Source organism: Leptonotus elevatus, chromosome 13 (assembly GCF_054856555.1).
Source record: "Leptonotus elevatus isolate MCC_2025b chromosome 13, RoL_Lele_1.0, whole genome shotgun sequence".
Taxonomy (NCBI): Eukaryota; Metazoa; Chordata; class Actinopteri; order Syngnathiformes; family Syngnathidae; genus Leptonotus; species Leptonotus elevatus.
This window is the reverse complement of record NC_141251.1, coordinates 15,401,557-15,413,834: the sequence shown is the minus strand read 5'-3', so window position 1 is coordinate 15,413,834 and position 12,278 is coordinate 15,401,557.

Below are 12,278 nucleotides of genomic sequence, written 5' to 3'. Positions count from 1 at the left end.
AAACTACCGGTATGTTAGAAATGAAGCAGCAAGCATGTTCTTTGTCAAATCACACGCAAATCACAATTAGACTGATTTAGAACCAGGTATGTGAATCACAGTAATCACTATCTTTATTGCTGTTTAAAAATAAATAAATCATGTTACACACATGGACACAATTGTTGGTAGCTCTCTGTTAATGAAAAACCCACAACAATTGCTAAAAAAATTCTTGAAACGTACAAAAGTAACAAATAAAAGTAACAAATCAAAATCAGCCATTACTTCTGAATTGTCGTTAAACTGAATTATTTAAAATAAATAAATAAATAAATAATGCAACAGGCCTTGACAAAAATGGTACTTCTATAAAAGACTCAAAATAATTTGGCCAGATTGACATTTTAAACTCAGGTGTTTTCTTTAATTGGCATCACGTGTCTTCAAACTCATAATTAGTCAGTCTGCCTATTTAAAGGGTGACAAAATAGTCACTGGGCTTTTTGGTGACATGGCGTGTACCACACTGAACATGGACGACAGAAAGCAAAGGAATGAGTTGTCTCAGGAGATTAGAAAGAAAATGATAGACAAGCATGTTAAAGGTAAAGGCGATAAGACCATCTCCAAGCAGGTTTATGTTCCTGTGACAACAGTGGTGCATATTATTCAGAAGTTTAAGATCCACCGGACTGTAGCCAACCTCCCTGGACGTGACCTCACCAGGAACAATTATAAATTGAAGAGATGGGTAGTTAGAATCCTTGTGTTGTAAATTTACCAAATTGTAACATAGGAGGTTTCGGCCCGACGCCAGCAAATTATTGTTATTGATCACAGAATGTCTTTATATTTTTGTCATGGACTGTCTTATTTAATGACTTCCTTGTCCTAGAATATGTGGTGCCAGTAGAAAGGCCATCCCGTGTATGTATTATGAATCAGTAGGATTTGGTATTCCCCTGCTGTTCTGAGGTCTCTCACTGTAAAGTAGCACTGAAGGTTTGCTGAGAGTACAGTGCACTGGAGCCTTGTGCAAACCGCTTTGATCACATCTTCACAATGGCAGTCTTGTGTGTGATCCTACTTTAAGCTGGCAGTGCAAATCTTGGGCTTGTGTCTGGCTACAGGGAAAAGGCCAGGAAAAGGGACGGGGTTTGAATCAGCCCGGATTAGCGCAATGGCTGTGTACAAATAAGGGATATTCACGTGGACAGTGTATGTGATTCTGAATTATACATGTGACATAGTTGCATGCGTGCTGCAGCTCCCTTGCACAGATATTGTTGACATGAAAAGCGGTGCACAATGTAGAAATGAGAAAACATTTTTGTTTGGGAGAGAACGCTTGAGGATTGCAGCACAACTGACTGACCTTGCGTGTCCTTCAGGGATGTCATGGCCGTGCCTTAATGGAATGGACATGTCCCTGTAAAAGCTTTGCTCCACAGAGGGACAGGTGCCTCATCAAGGCCTCATGCAGGACCGTTCTGTTCTGTTGGTGATGCTCACTAAAATGTTTCACCTCACGAGTAAAACTTTCACAGAGGGCCTCACAAATCCAAGTGGTTGTGCATGAGTCCAAACTTCCTGAGGGCCATTCTCACAATAGCTCACGTTACACATTGTCAGATGGGCTAGGCAGAGTCAAGAGAGTAAAAGATTAGGAGCCATTCTGGACAGATGACACCTTCTTCCGCATCTAGCAGAGAAAGGGTTCACAGCTGTGTACTCGATCTTTCTGGCTTCCAGTAAATAGTTTAACTGCGAAATTACAGTCTTCTTGTTATTACTTTTAGTATAATATTCGGATCATTAACGATAAAAGGGCTGGTTAAAGTTCCCTACTGAACTTTTCAACTGGTGTCTTGACCCGGATCACCTTTGTGTTGAGCAAGTTCATTCCAAAATATGTAATATATTTATATTACAAGTATATATCACTATCTTGGAATTGCAATTGGTAACAATATTCCTTTTGGTATTACTTTCCAGTTACTTTACTGTAACCTTTCTTTATTATCAAAACCATAATTTTATGGCATTAAACTTGAAGTTAGTGTCGATACCTAGATACTTAGAAGTTACTGTTGATAGCCTATGAGACAATAATGCGAAAATAATGTCTATTTGCCATTGAGCTCTTTGAGTTTGTAAAGACGAATACATTCTCATTTAAAGACAAAACAAAACAAACAAACAAAAAAACATCCCACTTGTTCCTCCACAAGAGTATGTGATTGATCTAAAAATAACAGTGGGAAGCATTTTATAGTTTGGAACCAGTGAACATGGATACGTGTCTGGTTAAAGGGAATTTTGTAATTGTAGCAGGAAAAATTAAATGTTTAAAAAAAACATTTGGTTAGCGATACTTAATGTAATCATGTCTTTTGTGGTGTATTACTCCCAATGCCGCTTTCTCTTTAAAGCTTTGACCCTTTGTCCAATCATGCGTGGCCTTTTAGCTGCCTCTGAGAGCAAGAAGCTGTGCATCAGGGCACATCCTCAGACGAGAGGAAGGGACCAGCTAAACTGCTCTAACACGCTCTTGGAGTGCACATGATGGACTTAATGTCTTTTTGTTTACAACGCTTATGCGCATTCAGGAAGGGAGAGTGCATGTAGGTTTCAATAGGATAGCAAGACTTCCTCTTTTACGTTGTGTGCCTGACCAGGAACTGGATTTCCTTACCTTAGTCAGCATGTATTCTTCCGTTGCGTGTGGCTTAGGTTTCTCTTGACATATCGCCTTCCTGCATGGTCTGACCAGGTAGTGTCAAAGCCTGCATTTTCAGTCACTGTCACAACCAATCATTTTTGAAAAGGTAGATTATTATTAGGGTATCTATTTCTCCCAGTCAAGCTAAGCTACATACTGTACTTTAACAAATACATTTTCAACTGCAAATTCTGACCATTCATTCAATATTCTGCCAATCGAATACATATTTAAAAGATATTGTTAATCCAGATTTCTACTTTTAAAAGTATGCTTGATGTCCACCTGCTTTATGTCTGCTTATAATGCTGAAGTTTTGATCTGATAAAATGTCTCATATAGTTTCCATCTGGGTGATCTCAAATTGATTGGACATTGTGTTAAAGGCAGACATATTCCACAGTCTCCATACTGTCAGATGTCAGTCATCAGTTTATAGCTCTGAGGACTTGAGGCATTCCATCAGTAAAAAACACTCATAAATAAAACACAGCACACACACTTATTTTTGTACCAACCTTTGCCCTTGTTGTTATGAGTGTAGTAAACTCAAATAGTATCCAAGCTTTTATATAACAATATTGCAATATGCTCCGATAGCAGATTTTAACAATCATCTCCGCCACTAGAGCAAAAACATTCACATCCAACCACTAGCCTATGAACCTCCCATCTGTTGGTAATTATCTTCTATTACATAATGACCTTCTGTTTCCTACCATCCCATTGTAAATTGTAACTGGTATTGTAGTATTGTTTAGTTTAGTTTAGTCCATTTCTTGTGTGAGCATGGTCTTAGCCCAGTCCTTCTCAAATAGAGAGGTGAGCTCACTGTGAGATCTTTTTTTTTGGCAGTACTATAAAAAAAAAATGTAATTGCACATCCAGTACAGTAGGTGGCAGTGGTGGTTTCATAGCTCCTCTGCATAATTGGACTTACCACAATTTTATAGACAAATGATGCTATTCATAGTCACAGCAAAGACTTGGGTAGTTAGTGGTGCAAAATAGTTTTTTCTTTGGGCAACAAAAAATAATTGAGAAGCCCTGTCTTAGCTATATGTTTGAGTTTGTTCTTTAATTCCCTGAATCAGCTCCCTGCGTGCTCGTGTTATTCAACTTGGTCATTTCAACACTTTTGTTTAAAAAAAACTTCAAATTAGAACATTATAGTACATGTCATTTAATCTGCTCAAAAGTTGTTGCAAAACGTGGTAATTGGTGAAAGCCAAATACAATGGATATATATTAAAAAAAAATAGGCTCACTTATTCCCAACAACCAATATCACTCATTAATGAGACAAAACATATTGCATGCCTACAGTTGTTACTAGTGCTAGTCATTACAGAGTTGGAGTCCCGGAGGCTGGTGAAGGTCGGACTGCTGGTAACCTGCAGTCGCTCTAACCTCTTTGTATTGATCTGTGTTTTACACTTCTCCTCGGCTCAGTTCATTAAATTATCCTGCATTTAGCCAGCGATGCCTTCAAGTCATTTTCTAAGTGCAGACTCGCACAGTATTGTACCTAGGTGCTTTGCATTTGATTTAGGAGGACCAAAGGAGAGTTACTCATGATTAAATTCACAGCGAGCAGTACTGCAATGCAATTTGTTTATGAGTTCAGATGAAGAATCTTGAGGCAAATGTTTTGAAATAAATGGAGTCTAATTACATAAGCAATGGAACAAGTTATCCATCGAACACAAATCAGCGCAATGCACTGAACCCTAGAACTTATCCTGAACGCTATTTACCACATTATGCATTAATGTAACGGTGCATTAAGAATCAATATATCATGTATTTTGCATTTCCTGCGTCTACTCATCATACAGTATTCTGAAGCGAGATGGCAATTTGGAATGAGGCCACAATTACTTAAGCATTAGAACTGCAAATATAATTTCGTATTTGCCAAGCAAGAGCAATTATGCATAAAGTGTTTATGTATTGTCTTAGCATTGCCAATGAAGAAGCTAATTCCATTGTTAAGCAAGAATAATGTTTTCCTTTCTTAACCGTTTCCTTGGGCTTGCCTCTTCTGAACCTGCTGTAATTAGTAATACATAAATCAACAAACTCTCTGTGGACGTTAAAACCCGATCACTGCAACATTGAAATCCCACTTTGGATGTTAAATAACGATATTTTTCCAGGCGTATGTATAGTTCAATAGCATTTTTACCGGCGTTAATTTACTTTGCAGCGTACATTTTATTGCCCAGCAGCTGGAAATTTCCTGAGCTGCTGCCACTGTCGTGCAGGGAGGACATTTCTTTGTAGCAGCTGCCAGGGTAATTAGTTCCTCGATGAATTATGCAACAGCAAAAGTGTCAAGTAGTCTTAAAATCAGGCAGGTAGAGAGAAAGAGGAGAGAAGAGAGCTGTCACACAAAGCTCATAAAACCTTGAAATACAGCAAACAATCCTGCCATTTTGGAAAGCCTTGAATGGGCCAAAGGAGCGAGACAACATTAAATAGCTGTTTGTTGCTTACAACCCACTTATATGTGAGCATAGACAAATATATTTCTCTTTTTAAGGAAAGAAAAGTGGCAATGATAACCATTGAACTTTATTCATTCTTGCATGGTTCACTAATTTGAGTTTTATTATACAGTGGTTTATTTGTTATTTATAGTGTTATTTACTTTGTGTTTTGTTTCAAGAATATTAAGAGTGACAGTTCCTCCAACGCTGCTTCTCTCAAGTGGATCTGATTCAATTTTTGGTTGCAACTCAAACTGTTTGTATGGATAATTTGATATCACTTCAATGGCCACACAAGCGGTTAACCAGCTGGAAGTCTGCTATAATCTTGTTACCGTCATCCAGGCTGGCCTCACAAGGAAAACAACAGGATGCGTCAACCTCTGCTTTGCCACGGCAGACTGTTGTTTGATTCCTGTGTGGATCCGTTGTCATTCACAGTATGTGCATGTTTTGAGAGTCTTGCTTGGAAAGATTACTGTTGTAAAGCCAAGCAATGATAACTCACACTTCAGACACAGTGGTAACCTACTTTCTTTCTTTCTTTCTTTCTTTCTTTCTTTCTTTCTTTCTTTCTTTCTTTCTTGCAGGTAAAAACAAATTCCAGTAGTGACAACTACGTAATTTGGAGGAGTGAATTTTTTTTTAATCTCCTGGACCTAAAGCAACGGTTTTATTAAACAATAAACATATGACAATATAGCTGGGGAGTTGTAATAATGCAGCTATTGAATATTTGAGCATTTCAGTATTCTAGTGAACATTTTTTAATCACATTTTCAGTTAAAGTAATTTTCCTTATTTAAAGAGCAACATTTCACTTAATAATGAACGACCAATTGGACAAAATATGTGCTCATAATATATTTAATTTCTCATTACACATTTCTCAATGCAAGTCAACAAAATAACCAGATATTCAAAAAAAAATAATCTACTGCGAAGGGCTCTCGTATAAAAATTACCATCCAAAGACCGCACAGAACTGCACAGCTAAGCCATGTCAGCCATCAATTGGTGATATTACACCGAAAACTACAGTTGATAGTTTAGCTTTCACTAATTTGCAGATTTTTCCCCTTTTTTCCCTCCAATTTTAGAAAGAGACTGTGATTGTTGGTTTTACACTGTTGCATTTATGTTTGTGAGGTAAATTCACTTGTTTACGTTACGGTTGTATTGCAAGAATCAGTAAAGCACAGTATCCTCTCAGTGGGGTCATGTCTTGTCAAAAGTATTGTCTGTGTCCTCTGTCAAAAAGTAAGTGAAGGCTCTCTGAACAAGCTGCATAAGTCACGGTGTGACTGTCAGTCACCTTCAAGGGGGACGTGCTGGAAACCACTGCAGTGTGAAGAGGTGCACTGAGGAGACACTTCAACATTACTGCACCTCCCCTTTACATAACTATCGTCAATGTCTCTTTGGAAATGTCTCAACCAGTAAAACACGGCATGTGATGAAATGGGATAATGTCAAATAGAAGTGACTGGGATTTCTCAGCGGCTCATTTAGGGAAGTTTGATTGGCAGGAATGCTGGTGACTGTATTTTTTATTTATTTTTTACTCAAATGCAGACAGGAACAAAACAAATTTTTTTTTGGGGGGAGGGCTGGTTACAATGACCAATTGACTGAACTCTAGCTCAGAATGTGGGGCTTGGTAACTTTTTGCGTAAGTAGCCAATCACTCTGCCAACGGTTTTGTTATGATTCAAATTCAATTGTAGTTGCACAATGAAGTAATGTTACAAATTCCAGCCAATCAAAATGCACAAATGTTTTCACACACTAACAATACATTTCTGTTTTTTTTTGCAAGCGAGATATAGCCAGCCGATACTAACCCGAATTCGAATATATTGTGTTTTACAACAATACTTAATTAACCATAATTCTAATTTCATATGTACCTGTGGATGAAATAGTGAAGCTTGTGGTAAAAATGTTCATACAGTTCGTAACATGCTGGTTGTATTCAAGTAAATGTGAGCGAGCCCCGCCTTTCAATACTGCACACCATCTTTCTGAAGCAAACTTATGGAATTAAAACAAGTGTTACAGCACAACATATTGAATGGAAAGCCTCAGAACCTGATACAGGCTCACGCAGTTCACACAGCAGGACTTCCATAAATCAAATCACCAAGTGTTTTACGTGATTGTCCAGTCCTTGTCGTGTTCTAAAACATCACACAGTTTGTGGCGGCCCTTAGAGTGGAGGACACTATTTGAAAATGGTCTGACATGTCATCTCACAAAATTTGTTTGTCAACAATGAAAGCTCTAAAACAGATTGACAGCTTTAATCAGAACTGAGTGAAGGCTTTTTCTCCATATTTTCATTCTTCTCCTAATCCCGGCAAGAGACAGTTTCTGCTTGTCAAGCTCGCGTTATGTAGCTAACTTGATTGATTACAAATGCATTTGTGTTAAATATTAATGCAAGTTTCCAGCACAGGGATTTCCTCAGAGCCAAGACAATAAGAAGCATGTAAACATGTTCCGGGAGTAAAGCAGATAAAAACACATTACTTTGCATAGGACAGTTTTTTTTGTTGACACAATTTTAATATACATGACAGATTAACTACATTTTTTAATATATTCTATTAGCCATCAACTGTTTAAATTGTCAACAATTGATGTTACATTGATGTGCAATGTTTATTGTTGTCCGTTTAATCTGCTTGAAATTAGTACCAAAAAAAAAAAATTCATTCCCTCATCAATGCATATACGAATAATAAGGCAATGCCTCCACAGTCCACAATGATGACAAGCTATAGACAGCAAGTATTTGTCTGCGCAAAAATAAACTAAAGTTGTAGCTCTCGTACAAAAAAGTGAGGCCAAACTCCCACTGGATTGCGCTCTAAGGTTAACATGATTTGAGTTTTAGATAAGTATATTCATGATTTCATTTCCATGCACGCTGCCAATTTGAACACATGAAATATTTACACAATATATTCATGCAGCATCTGGAAAGGCCATTTGCTCTGAACAGCTCAATTGTTTGTCATACTTAATAGACAATTGTGGAACACTTACTTTTGGTTGTACAGCAAAATGGTGTCCAAGTATTTTCATTGTAATTTCAGCTTGTATGTGTCCAGTTGGAAATCAACCCAAATGTCAAACAATTTAGATATGAAGTTAATAGTACAAGTTCCACAGAGGAAATTATCAAAATAGACACTGGTCAGTCCCTTCTTTGAAAATTGATTAAAAAATGTGACAAAAAGTTTGAGTGAAAAGTCAAAATGTTGATTTGTAATTTGGTTCACATCTGTTAGGTCCTTGGAAAACAGATTCAGTACTGACAAAAATTGAGTTGTTACGAATGCCAAATACTGACACTGGCACTTCGGCCCAAATTGTTTGCATTAGTTAAATGGACTGCGGATAATTTTTGCTAATAACTTTTACCCGTACAATTTGTATGGCGAAACTTGGAGGAAAAAAACTCTTTATTTAGCTGTTTGAGTGCATAACTTATCTAGACTTTGTAGAAGTGTGTGGAAAAACATGAGTGTATTTTGCTTATGTTGACATTTTAGCCTTGGTTGAGGTCACCATATATATATATATATATATATATATATATGTGGATGAATCTGAAAACACTTAAGCGCTCGTTCATAGCCACACTATCTTTTTAAAAGTCATAAGCCGTGTGAAACTGTGCATAACACTGTTGTCAGGTGGAGAGCAGTTCCATAACTTGTAGGAAACATAAACACTTTAATCATTTTATTTATTAACATACACCGCGGTACTCTATTCACATCAAGGTGACGACCTTCAGCCGTGCTTTATTTTGTCATTAACCGTTATGAAATTATTCAGATATTTCACTCTTGTATTGTTTAATGCTTTGACTTTTGTAATAAGCCTCACAGTGATGGACTTTATAGTCCTAAAAGCCAATAACAATAATAAGAATATTTCATAACATATTGGAAAAAGCCTTCGATGTAACCGACTTCTGGAGCCTGGCACTGAATCAAATAAAACGCAGACCAAGAAAATATGTGGCAAAGCACAGCGATTCAAGGTTTCAGCTTGACAGCGACAATATTTAAACTTTCATGGCCATTGTGTACTGGCGAGTTGTGCTGAATGTAGTGCTGCCAAAAGCACCAGCATCATTTACTGCAGTGGCATAGCTCTAGTAATGCATCTCAGGTCACAATGATGTGGTCGATACCTCCACAGCCCCGCCAGGCTAACCCCACCCCACTGTTGAGATATGGCCTGACATTTTGGAATGGATCATTCTCTTGAGGTATATCCCACACAGGAAAATGTATGACACATTTAAGTGGATATAATGAGGCTGATATCATCTGGCTCTTCGGTTTCTTGCACTCTTTGTTATCCATATTTGCATCGTTAATGTTGATTATTTTAATAATATTGGCACTCATATTTCTGAAGATTGTAATTATTTGTACGTTGCTGAAAAAATGTGCAATGGTGAGGAAGGGGTGAAGACAATAAGCTTGAAAGGTTGCATTGGGATGGAATGATCACAATTTGGAACATAGCTTGAAAGAACAACGCAGATGAACAAATACATGACATTACAAAGACCCCAACGTTCTAAGGAATTCCATATGATGAAAAGGCCTGCCAAGACATGCGTGCATACCTCATGTGCACAACGAAATCTCATCCATGCAGTGTTATATTTACATTCTATTCTGCGTGTGTGCTAAGCTGATTTAATTAATCTCCACAGTTCCATGATGTGAGTATCCAACATGAGCAAACTTTGGCAGCCCTCAACCATGATGCTCTCTCATTTAGCAATCATGTAAACAAGATTACCTGCTCATTTAGTCTTTGTTGGACAGGCTTGCTGGCCTCTTCCAATAATTCGTACAGAGATCTCATTCAGTGAGAGGGCTGAGGTCCAGATAAGGCCTGAATGACGGTGTTCATCCAAGCTTGGGCCTAAGGATGCACACTGGAGATGTACCAATAGGGTACATGGCAGAATTTAATGCTATTGTCGCTAGCGGAGAGTACTCAGTACGAACCTAAGCTATCCTTGTCCCATTTGTGTTTCACTGTCTACGTTTACATGCAATCAATAATCCTGACAAAACCAAAAGTAGTTAAAGCTAGCATTAACATAGCATTTATCATCCACTGATGCCATCACACCACAACAAAAAAGGTAAGGTATTTTTTATTGTTTAAATACTGTACAGGGTGTAAAAGTAAAAAACATAAATATAAATTAAAATAGGAATTTTCAGTTTTGGGAGCTTGGAAATGGATTAATTGAATTTTACATTATTTCCTATTAATATTGACTGCCAGAGGTGGACGAGTTGGTGAATTTAGAGCCACCGTTATTCTGCAATCGTCAACAGTCAGGACATCCTTTCGTCATCGTTAATATTTCAAGTCGAACCGTCAATCCGTCATTCGTCGTTTGCTCAGCAAAATGAGCGTCCGTCAATGTTTCCATCATGCGAGCTGGGCATCCGCCAATGTTTTGTCAATCGTCATTGGTCAATTTGTCAGCAAAATGGGACGTACGTCATTGACGGATTTATGATAACATTGGCGGCCGAAAACGTCAATGATGAGTTTGTCAATTGTTCGAAGTTCCCCGTAAGTTGTCAACCTTCAATAATGATGGAATGCCCACCTCTGTTGACTGCATGCAAACATAGTCACTTTCATATTCTACTACTGTCTAGCTTCAATTTAATACAGGGGCAATTGAGATCCTGATAAAGTTGGCATAATGCATGACAAAATTGTAAACAAAAATGCTTAACAAAAATAACAGTGAAGTATAATTAGGGGGATGCCATGTTGGTATGGTGATCTAATATCTAAATTCCAGCTTGGTGCCAAAATCCACTTTTTCATTACACCGCTAATTCTGTTCAGGGGTGTGTGGATCTGAAGCATCTTCCATCTAGCTGCGGGCAAAAAGTGGACTACACCCTGGAGTTGTCGCCAGTCAATTACCTTGCACATATAGAGGAAGACAACCACTCACACTCAAATTCACACCACTAAATGAGAAATAAACTGACATAGCCTCCATCAGTGACTAGTGCCAATACTGCGCTTTACATTTACAGTGGAACCTTAAAAGGGTAAACCCAATCCAATCCTGAAAAAAGTCTATTCCTGACTGTTTAGTTGGGAATAGACCGTCTTTTCCTCCCATTGCTTGAAAATGCATGCACCCTTTACCATGTCATCGGCCATATTTTTCCTGATTTTAGTGGTCCATAAACCTCCAAACTTTCTTTACAGTTTTAATTGATGTGTATTGTGATCAAAGCCTTTAGCCCCCCCCCCCCCCTCTTGAATAAATGACGCAACATTCCTAAAGACACTTCCCAAAATCTTGGAAGAATGTAATTTCAATTCCATTCCATATTTTTTTCAGTTTTACTTGCTGTATGTATAATAGCCAAGATAACTAACTGTTACCCAATACAGATGAATACATGTTAAGTAGGGGTGGGAATCTTTGAATGTCTCACGATTCGATTCGATTCCGATTTATACTCTCTAATGTGGCTACAACAGTGTATCAGACCGCGTGGAATCACACTGCCCCTAAGTGGCCAAATCGGGTACAACATGAACAGCGCTCCCAATAAAAGCACACACAAACAAAGTGAAGACAGTATAAATATATATATTTTTTAATCGATTTTGTAACATTCAAAATCGATTCTGCATCGTACTAAATGAGAATCGCGAATCGTATGAGAATCTATTTTTTGGCACACTTCTAATGTTAAGCATGTCAAGAAAAAAAAGTGAAAACAATACCAAATCAAAACCTTATAGCCAAGACCAATATTTCAAGCTTCACTCCATAACAATACGTATCGCTTTGGTAGAGTGATGCCACTAATCCAAGCGATCCATCCATTGGTGTGGTTAAATATACTGTAGAGCCAGAGGTCAAAGTGGTGTTACACTTTTAGTCTTTTTCACCTTTCTCATCAGACAAGGGATTTTCCATCATCAGCTGAGAGCCATTAAGGCTTCTCTTGCTTAATGGACTTGTCAAGGATCCATAGGCAGACTGAAGA